Below are 12,838 nucleotides of genomic sequence, written 5' to 3' on the forward strand. Positions count from 1 at the left end.
ATGCACACAAATGGCCAGAGATCAGCCGAAAGACCACTGGCACATTTTTAAACCGCACATATGCACCCTCCTTACTTGACATGCATTTTATACTCACATATGGACACCCAAGTTCAAACCATCAGATGAGACTTGGCCCTTAGCAACTGCTGAAGTCTTTGAAAGGTTGGGGAAAGACTCCTTATTCATGTGTGGGGCTGGAAACCCACTTTAATGTAAACAATATGAATTAAGTTTAATTTGTTTTTACAAAGCTGGTGTATTTGGATGACAATGCACTTATAAGAGGAATATACTTCTTGGACTAGTAGGATTTATCTTGGCCTTCCACAATCTGGTGCTGTTTTGGCTCACAACTCCCATCGGCCCCAGCTAGCATAGCTAAGTTGATTGGGACAGATGCAAGTCGCTGGGCTAAAAGCTCCAGAGGGTACCAGGTTGGGGAAGGCTGATTGTAAAGTATAGCCATCTACAAAACTGGCCTGGTCAGGACCCGATGATGTGAAATGTGGCTAATCCTAGATTGTCTTTGTTGCATTTTGGTTCCATTGTAACTCTTAAAACGGCTGTCCCATTCTACAGTACGGCGGGGGCAACAATATTTCATGTTATCAATAGATCACAATAAATGTGATTCTCTTTTGGAAAAAAAAATGGTTACGGTGGTTTTTTCATGTTTTGTCAATTAATGTGGGTGTGTTGATAATACTAACTTCTTTGTTACTCCTATCATTGTACATTATTTTTAAAAAAAGCTTACAAAGGATAAGGATAACCAAAATGTATCTTAGAACCTTTGCAAAACGTCTGAAGTTCAACAGGGAAGGGGTCTGTCTAACCTCACTCAGGAGGGAGTTCTACAACAGTGGGCCCACAGCACTAAACTGCATGGTTTCTGGTCATGTGCTGACTGGGGCTGATGGGAACTGGGGCCCAAACATCTGAAGGGCACCAGGTCAGTAGAGTTTGATCTAGATGATAAAACAGTAAGATTATTTCATGCCCAAAGAGTGACATATGGCTGGATGCTTATCAAAAGCTGAGTTACCATCCCTTCCTAAGCCCAATCACAACTTGTGTTGGGCTAATCAGGACCACCAGCCTTGCCCTGGTGTTTCCAAGTCACTAACCTGGCCTGGGAAAGGATGCTTTTCTAGACCAAAAGGGAAGCCTCCCTTAAAACACAAAGTGCTCTTTGTTTGACATCCACATTAGTAATTCAATGGACCTACAGAAAGGATTTGTATTTCAAAATGGCAGATCAAGGAAAGGGAGACATTGAACCAAGGCCACTATGAGAACATGGATGCCATTTTGCAATCTGCATTTATTTATTTTTATTTTTAAAAAATCCTCATGAAAACTCATCTGTGAATTTCTCCTAATATATGCATCTTTCTAATACAATTTCACATAATATATCAATTTTTGCAAAGTAATTCCTCCTAATATAATGCATTTCATGCTATTTTCACCAGTATATTCACGCTTATGCACTCTTTACCCCAGTATATGCATTCTGTGTACCACTGTGAGATCTTATGTTGAAGGGTGGTATATAAATTTAATAAATAAAATAAAAATATTTTTTCCTTGGCTGGCAATCCACAATACAAAATTCAGAGAAATGTGGATTTCAAAAAGTGTCTGTATTTCTGTTCACCTATTGCTTTGGAAATCAGGTAGGTCAGCCTGTAAATGCAAACATAGTCAGATTTCTCCCTTGTCCCTAGCCCTGGCCCAGTGTTTCAGAAACATGGCTGTAAAACAGAAACAGCCTGGTTAGTTGGGGTATTGGAATGCAATTTCCTTCAAAATTAATTTCTGGAGCAGCTCATCCAGTGGGCTCCTGTGAGAACAGGAATGCTGATCCAGGAGGACTCACCTGATGTCTTTAACAACAAAGGACAGCCATGGTTTGTTTTCTTGGCTTCATTGTTCCTTGCAGGCACTTGGTTTCTGCATTGCTCTGTTGCCACATCGAATTTATTGCCTTGAATGCTATTAAAACTATTATGTTATGGGTGGAATATCTAAAGCCTGGCACACAGAACTTATCAATATCATCATTCTGTGTTAGAGAAGGGACAATTTTATATGGGAATGAATAGTGTTTTATGAGACTGTCATTACACCTAACTGAGTGGCAATGTGCTCTGATCGATAATAGAAGCCAGATTTATGTCTTTGACCCTCTGTTTTATTACCGACTGTGGGGGATGAAGTTCAGCAAGGCATTGTTTGTCCATCCTATTAATTATAATGCTCTGGCTCTGAGCTGTTTTCAAATCCAGATTGTCATGAATTTCATTGTGCAGGATGCATTCAGAATGCATCAAATATAAGATTGGTGACACCTGGGTTGCCAGTAGTACATGTGCAAAGGACCTAGGGGCAGGGCTTTTTTCCCCAGCCAGAACTCAGGTCCGGTACCTCTCAGGTGGGTGCCATTGTCATTATGAGAGAACAAGGGAAGCATTTGTTGTGAGTACTGGCACCTTTTTTTCTTGAAAAAATAGCACTGTCTAGGGGGCTTAGTAAACCACAAGCTTAACATGAGTCAATAGTGTGATGCAGCAGCAAAAAAGTGAATGTTATTCTAAGCAGAAGTATAGTGCCAAGATCAAGGGAAGTCATAGTACCACTCTATTCTGCCCTGGTTAGACCCCACCTGGAGTATTGTGTCAAGTTTGGGGCACCAGAATTTAAGAAGGGTATTGACAAGCTGGAATGTGTGCAGAGGAGGGTGACCAAGATTATCAAGGGTCTGGAAACCAAGATTTATGAGGAACAGTTGAGGGAGTTGGGCATGGTTTTTTTTTTTAATAAGATATTTATTAGCATTTTCACAAGTTTTATAAAACACAAAAATCACACAAAATAAAAAAACACAAAGAGTAAAATCAACAATACATATAAAAAAGAAAAAAGAAAAAATCGAAAAGAAAAACAAAAATCACATGTATAACTCCATTCCCTTATATTCGTGAAAATAACTTTCCCGACCTCCTCATACCTTTCCTTACTGCATTCCATTCTCTAATTAATTTGTCTTCAACAAATCCTTCCCTTAATTTTGATGAAACTTCTTAAAAATTCCTTCCATGTTACATAATAATTACAGCTAGCAACCCCTTAATTGGGAGTTGGGCATCTTTTGCCTGGAAAAGAGGAGACAGAGAGGAGATACGATAGCCATATTCAAATATCTAAATGGCTGTCACATGGAAAAACTGCCAGGACAGAGGGCTGCTGGAGTGCCTTCTTGTATGATGGTGTGAATTCATTGTAAGAACACCAGGAACTGAGAATTCCTCATAATTCATGATGGTCCTGGAGCAGGCAACTTCAGTCCAGTAATCATTGTGAGCTGCTGGGGAGCACTGGGTACTTTGAGAATATTAAAATGACTTCTTCGTAGAGTGCATAGTTAAACCATGGATTTTTTCCCCATAACATGTAGTGCTGGTCACCAATAGGGATGGCATTAAAAGAGGATTAGATAAATTCATGGAGACTAAGCCTGTCGATGGCTACTAGTTATGATAGCCATGTTTTTCCTCCGCTGTTGGAGGCAGTATGCTGGAAGGGACCACAAGGGCCATCTAAGTCCAACCCCCGGCAATACAGGAATCTTTTGCCCAACATGGGGCTTGAACCCATGACTGAGATTAAGAGTTTCATGCTCTATTGACTGAGTTATCCCAGTGGCTAGGAATAATGGGTGAAGAAAGAGCTGTTGCACTCAGGCCCTGTTTGTAGGCTTCCCATATGCATCTGGGATGGCCACTGTGAGAACAGAATGCTGGACTAGACGGTCCTTTGGTCTGATTCATCAGGGCTCTTCTTATGTCATCACACATGAGGGAAAGAGAGGATAGGGCATGTTTTATAAACGGCTCCTGAATTACAGCTGGCACATCCCTAGTGATACTGCTGGAAAGGAAGTTTTGAACCTTCCCCATTTTCTTTTTCGAACATTTTCCAGTCCCACAATGAAAGACGCAAGCTGAAAAGGAGAACAACAAAATATGTCTTCAGTTAACATTTTATGAGCATCCAGAGCCCCAGAACTTGTTGATATCATATCATTCAACCTCACATCTGTTCCAAGTGCTGCAATAATACCACAAAGGGCTCATTCATGCCATCTGACCACACTGCAGCGTATCCCTGAGATGTGTATCGAGGGGCTGCCAGCTGGCAGAGAAAAGCTGTGGAGGGCAGGGGGAGAGTGGCAATGCTGTGCTTTAATCCAGAACTGGAGTTCAGATGGAATAGATGAGTTGAGAGAAATGTCTGCAGAGGTTGTTTTCTCTCTCTCTCCTGTAAGTGGAAAAGTATTTTTTTCTTTCCTATTTTTCTCTTCAATTCCCAATGCATACAAAGCCAACTTGATCACTGAGTTCACAAACAGAGGTTCTCAACTGGAGTGGAAAGAACAAAAATAGAAATGTTAATTTTTTAAAAGATACACTTTCTATCTTGGAGACTCTTGCAGAATTGTATAAAATATAAATCACGAAGTAGAATGCTGTCAAGTGATTGCTTTCCCCTCTCAACAGGAAAAGATGAGTGCTTCAGGCAGGTACGAATGATTAGGAACTCAAAAGAATTTGCTGAGCACACAGACCAAGTCAACCAAAACAGTCCCTAATTGTTATATGAGGCTGGCTGTTTCCTTGAAGAAAGATGGTGATTGACTTGTTTACATAAACAGGTCAATGCTCACCTTGCTCCAGGAAAACAAGAAGTCTTGTGTAATAATGATGAATGATCTATCTTAACAAAACCATCAATTAGTCCTGGAACATTAGTTGCACTTTGCAAAGGTAGCCATGCAACAGTTATAAACATGACCATATACACTGTCACCAAGCCATGGTCTAAACCACTGAGCCTCTTGGGTTTGCCAATTAGAAGGTCAGCAGTTCGAATCCCTGCTAGGGGGTGAACTCCCGTTGCTTTGTCCCAGCTCCTGCCAACCTAGCAGGTCAAAAGCATGCCAGTGCAAGTAGATAAACAGGTACCACTGTGGCAGGAAGGTAAACGATGTTTCTGTGCGCTCTGGTTTCCATCAGGGTGTTCCATTGCACCAAAAGCAGTTTGGTCATGTGAGCCACATGACCCAAAAATCTGTCTGTTACAAACGCTGGCTCCCTCGGCCTGAAAGCGAGATGAGTGCCACAATCCTATAGTCACCTTTGACGGGACTTAACTGTCCAGGGGTCCTTTACCTTTTTTACCTATACCTGAAACTGTCTTGTCTGACAACAGGCCACAGTTTACTGGATGTGACTCTATAAACAATTGTTCCAGCAGGAAGCTGTGGCTGATGGGACTTGTAGTCCAAAATATCTGAATGGTACCAGTTTGGCAGATCCTGTATTAGTGTTATAATTCTCTTGCTTCTTCAGGTGTTCATCTTTTCTGTTGTGCTACTTCTCCTTCCCACTTCTTTGATGGGGCTTGCATTTCTTGTATAAGTTATACCAGCCAGTTCCCTTGCACTTCTCACGAGGCAGGACACTCCTTTGCAAAATGACAAAGAAGGCTAGCATGATCCATGGAACCAGATGGAGAAAATGGAGAAAAAGCCAGTTGCAGGGCAGGAAACATTTGGGCCAGGTACCAGGAAGTTTCCCGTGAAAAGCCTGCAGTAGGAAGTGCAGCACATTCCACCAGGATGTTGAAGAGGAAGAAACTCTTATCACAGTAGTGAGAAAACTCTGGCCTGTAGGCATTATTTGGTCCATGGGGTCATTTCCCCACAAGCCATGATCACTATACCTCTACCTGCTATAAAGGTAAAGATGTAGCTCCCTGCCAAAGGTAGGGTTTCCAAGCCCCACCAAGCAGTGTGAGCCATGGTGATTGACAGATGGGCAAGCTACCTATCTGTCAAAACAGCCAACAGGCTTTGGGGGAGGTTATATTCCAGCCCACCAACCCCATCCAATTCCCCATCCCTGGCTTATCAGGACAAATTGAAGCAAACAGGCAGCATCAGGTAGCAGGTTCTGGTAAGGGACCTTTCAATTGCTCCCACATGTGATTATTGTAAGGTAAGGAAATGTGGGGGTCCACAGAGAAATGAATGTTGACTTTCAGTGTAATAAAGTTTGAGAGCCACTGGCATAAAACAGGATGTGATCTCTTCCCACTGTCATTTTTGGCTCAAAGCAAAATCGAGTCTCCTCTCTACCTCCCGAAGCAGGTGAGTGCTATATTTTAGGGAACAACTGCTTTTCTTCTCCTGTCGTGAGATTGCTCTGCTGAGCAATGAGAGATTTGTGCCGAAGACGGTGCTAGTAGAAGAAACTCTCTAAGGAGCCCAGTGTAAATAAGAGTCAGTGTAAAGCAGTTGGCTGAAAGGCTGAGCAACAGATCTGAATGTTCCCAGTCCAAATATTGCCTCTGGTATGAACTCAACAGATAGCTTTAGGCAAGATACTTTCTCTCAGCTTCAGCCCTTTATATCATCAACATGGGGATAAGAATACTTACCTTGCAGGGTTGTTACAGGGATATCTGTGACAATGCAGCTGAAATGTTTTGAGCACTCTAAAGTGGGGCAGGTAACGATTTGGCTTTCTACCCAAAGTGGGGTTCGCAATCAACTAATCACCAGCCCTGTGCCTTTGCGCACATGGTTCGATTTCCAGCTGCACAGGTAAAGAAAAACACATCACCTGTCAAAATGGTCCATGGGGGTTGGGTAACCTAAGGATCCAGCCCCCTGGCTGCAAAAAGTTATCCACCTTTTTCCTCTGCTGCTATCCTATGTTGTCCCTTCCAATCTCTTGCATTTCCCATCCATTTTTAAATAGTCGATGTTCTGCACTGTGCTGTTGTTTCAGCACCATTTTCTGTGAAGAGGTTATTTTTTCTATAAGGTGATCCCAGCCAATCAGGAAATCACATAGTGAACAGGATGATGTCATTGACTCACATAGCCTATCCAACTGATGTGAGTGAGGGCAGATGAAGCTGCATTTCATGTACCTCAGCCCCATTTTGGGTCCCGAGAGGAAGAGCAATGGACAGATTCCTCCATCTGTACTTCAGCAAGAAAGACACAGCAGTAATGACCACCAACTTGGATGGCACTTGGATACAACAGATTTGTGGAGAATAAAGCTATCAGTGGCTATTAGCCATCAATGCTAATTCTCTGCTTCCAGGGTCAGAGCCAGCAATGCTTCTGAATACCAGTTGCTGGAAGCCAAAAGATGAAAGAGTGTTCTTGTGCTCAGGTGCTGGTTTTGGGCTTCCCGCAGGCATCTGGTTGGCAAGTGTGGGAACAGGATGCTGAACTAGATGGGCCATGGGCCTGATCCAGCTCTTCTGATGCTTTTATGTTCTTACCAGCTCAAACTGTTCGCCCAATCAGCCCAGTGTTGTCTTCTCTGACCAGCAGCTCATTCAGATGGAGCTGTAACACACTCCTTGTTTGCTTACTGCGCAGCTTGCGAGTCCTTCCCCAAGTTAAATAATACAAATATTCAGTTATGGGTTACAAAAGGTGTTGGCTATGTTCTACCTCCACTGTCAGAGGTGGTATATACCAGTGGCTGGGAATCTCAGAGTACCACTTGCTGGGCATTGCAGTTGGGCAGAGTACTGTTGCACTCAAGGTCTTGCTTGTTTGCTTCCTATAGGCATCTGGTTGGGGCTGTGAAAACAGGATGCTGGACTAGAAGGGCCATGGCCCCAATCCAGCAGGCTCATCTTATGCTCTTGACAAAGAGCATAAGCTGCCTCTCTTGAGCAGGTTGTAATCACCCTGCTTTCCAGGACCCCATTTTTCTCAACTATTGTGTGTGTGCGTGTGTGTGTGTGTGTGTGTGTGTGTGTGTGCTCTTGAACCAAATTACATTGTGTTGCTTCTTGTGCTGTGTGTTGTTGTTTTTTAAGCTTATGGTACAGAATAAATGCTTTCCTCCTGGAAATCTTGTCTGTAATTGACTGAGACATTACATGAAAATCAAGAGAGAGGGGATGCAGCTTGGAGCACTTTTAAATTCCAACAGAAGCTGAAAGTCTGATCCCTCTCTCTGGAAGAGCAGATCAGTTGCTCAGAGTGTTTAGCTCTTGTTTCTCTCTCTCTTCCTGTGCATCCTCTTAAGAGGAAATGTTCAAAAGGTGTAATGCTAACCACTCTGGGGATCAGTCCTATATTCATCAGCTGGAAAGTGTTATATTGCAAAACACACATATTCAAGCATTGAGGAATTCATTGCTGTTCTGGTATCTTCAAGGTCACGGTGACGTGATGAAGCTCTCTGAATGGAGTTGGATGAAACACCTCCCAGCGAGGCCAGAAAATACATCTCATTTCCAGTATAAGTAGGACCTTTCCATTAAAGACCATTCCCATCAGGCTCTGCCCTTACCTTTCAACTGCAGCAGCCATTCCATCAGGAGAGCAGTGGGACTGCGGGGCTTTTCCATCTGCTCAAAGATCAGCAATATTTGGGGCCTCCTCAGTTTCTCTTAGTTTCTCGTTCTTCCAGCCTTCAATTCAGTCCACCACATTTCCACATCTGTTTGAAAATTCTTTTATTATTATTAAAGAAACCCTCATCAGAAAATTTCTCCCAATACACACATTTCTGCAAGCAATTTCCCCCACTATAATGCGTTTTTTATGTTATTTCCATTAACATATACACTTTTATGCATACTTGTTTTTATTGATAATTTTAATATTACTTGTAAACTGCTTAGAAGTTTTATTACAGACAATTGGTGTATATAAATTTTGGTATAGCAGTTGGTGGAGCATGAGACTCTTAATTTCAAGGTCATGGGTTTGAGCCCCATGTTGGGCAGAAGATTCCTGCATTGCAGAGGGGTGAGACTAGATGACCCTCATGGTCCCTTCCAAGTCAACAATTAAAACACAAAACAAACAGACACTATGTGCCATTTGCAGATGCAGCCTTTGCATAAAAGTATGAGTGCATTTCAGCTGGAAAAGCAGGAACTCAGGCTCCTTTAATCCCAGAGCAATAGGCTTACATTTAAGTGCAAGAGAGCCAGCAATGACTAAACAGGATGAAATTAATAGCAGGAGTTTGTTATTAAATATTACACTGCCTTTGAAGGTACAATACAATACAAATACGTTTAATGGCATTACAGCCTCTGAAGGTATATCCAGTATTAATCCTGAAACACAAATATTGCAGCATTGTTGCTGCCAACAATGGTTAGATAATAGTGCAATTTATGCTTAATTTATGCCACCTTAATGGAGCCGTCATCTCAAGAAGTTGTATTGTTCCTGTCCCACTCGTGAGAAATAGCCTGAGAATTGCTGATCAGGAGAGCGGAAGGCTGCAGCATAACATCCAAGACTTCTTCAAGGATCACCGTAAACATTGAAGAGGAAAGAGGCACGTGGGAATTTGATATCCACAGAACCCTGCTTCTTCTCACAACTTAGGTCAGGGATAAACATCACAGCTTGGATGACTGCCTTTGAAAGGTGGCTTGGGTCCAGGATACCTGAGGGAGGACTGCAGCTCAGAGGTCAAGCATCTGCTTTGCCTACTGAAGATCCCAAGGTGGATCCTCAGCAGCTCCAAGGAGGGATGGGAATATCTGAAATCCTGGAGAGCTGCTGTCACTCAATGAAGACCATACTCAGCTACATGGCCCAATGGTCTGGCTTGGGATAAGGCAGTTTTCAATGCTTCTGGCGAGCAAGACTTACTTTGGAAATGGTTAAGTAGAGTTGATGTCATTGTAGGGATAAAGGTCACTTGGAGCAAGCCTGGGCGCTGAGGGCAAGGTGACCCAGGCAGCTGCTACTTGGCCCAGTTGCTGGTGAATCAGGAACTCAGGGCAACCCAACTGCAGCTTGTATCTGCTTCCTTGTAAGTCTCTGAGTTCAAAGCCCAGAGAGCAGGAAATTTGTTCCATGTGAAGGATTGCAAGTAGAACAGAAAAAAGAATCGCCACAAAGAAAAAGACTATACAAGGCTATCCTGAAGCAGCTGAATGATGTCACCCCATTGGGGGTTGGAAAGACCGAAACACTTTAAACTTATTTTTGAGAATGACACAGAAAAGCTGCTACCTTACAGGTCACTTTTTCTTTCTCTGGTACAGTACCAGCCAGTGCTGACTCCAGGTTCAAAATTACAAAGCCAGCTATTTTCTAGTCACAGAGGTTATTTGATGTTAATGGTTCACGCAAAATGAAAATCTTATCAACCAGGAGAAGAATGCTTTTCGGATCACTTAACTGAGTTTTGGCCTTTTGTTTGCAAAATGTCAGAGAAGTGCATCTTCAAAAGAGACCATCCTAAGCACACCTGAAAGTGGATGTGCCCATAGAAAGACTTTTGCTTTCCCCAGGTAGCCTTTCTGGGCCTGCCTTCCTGCTTCCACCTTTCTTCAATCATGGAACCCAAAGCTGGGTACATGTGATTGCCACACAGTCTCCCATCCGGACACTGACCAGACCCAGATCTGCTTAGCTTAGGAAGCTGGTCACCCCATCTACCTTTAGACCACGGCCTGTGCCAGTCTCTGCCATGCAGGATCTGAAATGGTATGGTGGGTGACTGTGTGCTTGGTTCCGTTTAAACCTCCATAGGTTTATCCATCGGCTTACCCGCCTGCCCCTCAAGCCCCAGAGGCTGACTAATTTCTAAGAAGAGATTCCTGTCATGGCACAGGCATGTTATGAAAGGTAGACCGAAAGCAGCTCAAGCCCCATGCTCGATATTTCAGCTAAATAATTCAGGATCGCTAATGGAAATCTGATCATGGTAGATGAGGTGGCAGCTGTGGGCACTCACAGCTGACGCTTGGCAGCTCAATAACTCTGAAAACAACAGTGGAGGAGAAGGTGGGGGAAAAAAATCTTTAAAATGGTCATGTGCGCTCTCTCTCTCTCTCTCTCGTTTTCCTGGAATGGGGTTGCTCTCTCTCCCCCCCAGCTTCATGCTTGCAGAGGCTAAAGGCTGGTGTGGATGAAAGAAAGAAATTGATATTTCTGGGCCATCTGGAACAAAGGGATAAGATCAAGATGAGTTGACCTGCTGATGGAGCCATGTGTGCAATTTTGTTTGCTTTGAGAAAGAGAGAAAACTTTTGTTGGTGTGGTGTGGCCCTATTCCACTTAGTCAGCTTTTCAGACAGATCAAATAAGGTGTGTGTGTGTGTGTGTGTGTGTGTGAGAGAGAGAGAGAGAGAGAGAGAGAGAGAGAGAGAGAGAGAGGAGAGATATGCTTGGTGAAATATACTCAGAGTCCTGTAGTGATTTCATGCTCGTTATTGCAGCTTGTAAAACAGTGACTGAATTTTCCCCAAAACATCAGGCTTTTATGTACATTATTTACACAATGAGTCCTGTCTGATTGGCTGATTCTGCTTCCCTCCTGGAGCCTGATTGATCTTTTCCTGCAGGCCAATCAGTTGTTGCATTCTACGATCCTACCAGCCTAATAGGCTGATTAACTTCTTCCTGGAGCCTGATTAGTCTTCTCCTGCAAGCCAATCAGTTGTTGCATTCTAGGATCCTACTTGCCTATTGTTATAGTATCCAAAATTAGTACATAACACTTGGGTATAAATACCAGAAGGGCCATCCATAGATCAGTGGTAGAAGAACATGCAGAATGCCCTGGGTTTCTTCTGTAGCATCTCCTCTAGGACCAGTGGCGTAGCGTGGAGGGTGCAGGGGGGGGGCGGCCGCACCGGGTGCAACATCTGGGGGGGGCGCTCGCACTCGCAGCTCTCTGCCCCTACCTGGCTCACTCACTCTCTCTCACTGCAGTGCTGGCTGTGCGAATCCAATCCGGGTCGCCGGGTCGCCGCCCACTGTGGAGGGGGTGGGTGCCAGGCGTGCGGTGCGGAGAGAGAGCGAGGGACTATCTGGGGGAGGGACAGTGCAGCGGCCCCCCAGCGCAGCGCTGAGCGCGGGAGAGAACCACACCAGACCAGACCAGGCAGCAGCAAGAAGAAGCTGGCAGCGGCGGCAGGTTAGGGGGCGCAAATTACTTGCCTTGCCCCGGGTTAGAGGGCGCAAATTACTTGCCTTGCCCTGGGTTAGGGGTAGCAAATTACTTGCCTTGCCCCGGGTGCTGACAACCCATGCTACGCCGCTGTCTAGGACTAGAAACTTGGCTGCCAGTCAGTGTGGAGCTGGTATGAGTAACCTAAGGCCCAAAGCTGAATGTGGCCCTCCAAGTTTCTTAACCCGGCCAATGGGACTCACCCAACATCCTCCCTAGCCACACAGCCTGCTGGCACTGCTTCACATCCTCCTTGAGAGTTTTACCTAGCTGGGAAGTGTACTTGAGGTGTGATCATGTCTCTCAGAGTAGCCTCCCTTGAAGGGTCCTTGTGGGGGTTAAATGGGGAGGGGGAGAAAAATGTATGCCTCCTTGAGCAGTTTGGAGAAAAAGGTGGACTATAAATGCAATAAGTAAATCATCCCCCAAGAAGCATTGTTGAGATGATTTATGTACCTCCTTATGACATAAGGAATGTCATTTCAATGCATGCTTTCAGTAGTGCAGTGATCTAGGAAACATACTTATTGATGAAACGAGGTGGGGTTCGCAGAAATCTCAACAGGCCTCAGATCTTATTTATGATGCGTGTTAGCTGTGATTCCAGAGGGCAGGACTAGATGACCCTTAAGGTCCCTTCCAACACTACAGTTCTGTGAGTCTTAATGGAATGGGGTGGGGTAGGGAAAAAGTTCCCAGCATCTCTTTGATACCTGGCTAGAGACTGCAAGCTCCCCCTTACTTCTGTAGCCACAGGACAGAGGGCAATTGATGATGCTACTTACCATAAGTACCTCACCATAGAT

Source organism: Podarcis melisellensis (genome assembly GCF_964234715.1).
Source record: "Podarcis melisellensis genome assembly, chromosome: 10".
Classification (NCBI taxonomy): Eukaryota; Metazoa; Chordata; class Lepidosauria; order Squamata; family Lacertidae; genus Podarcis; species Podarcis melisellensis.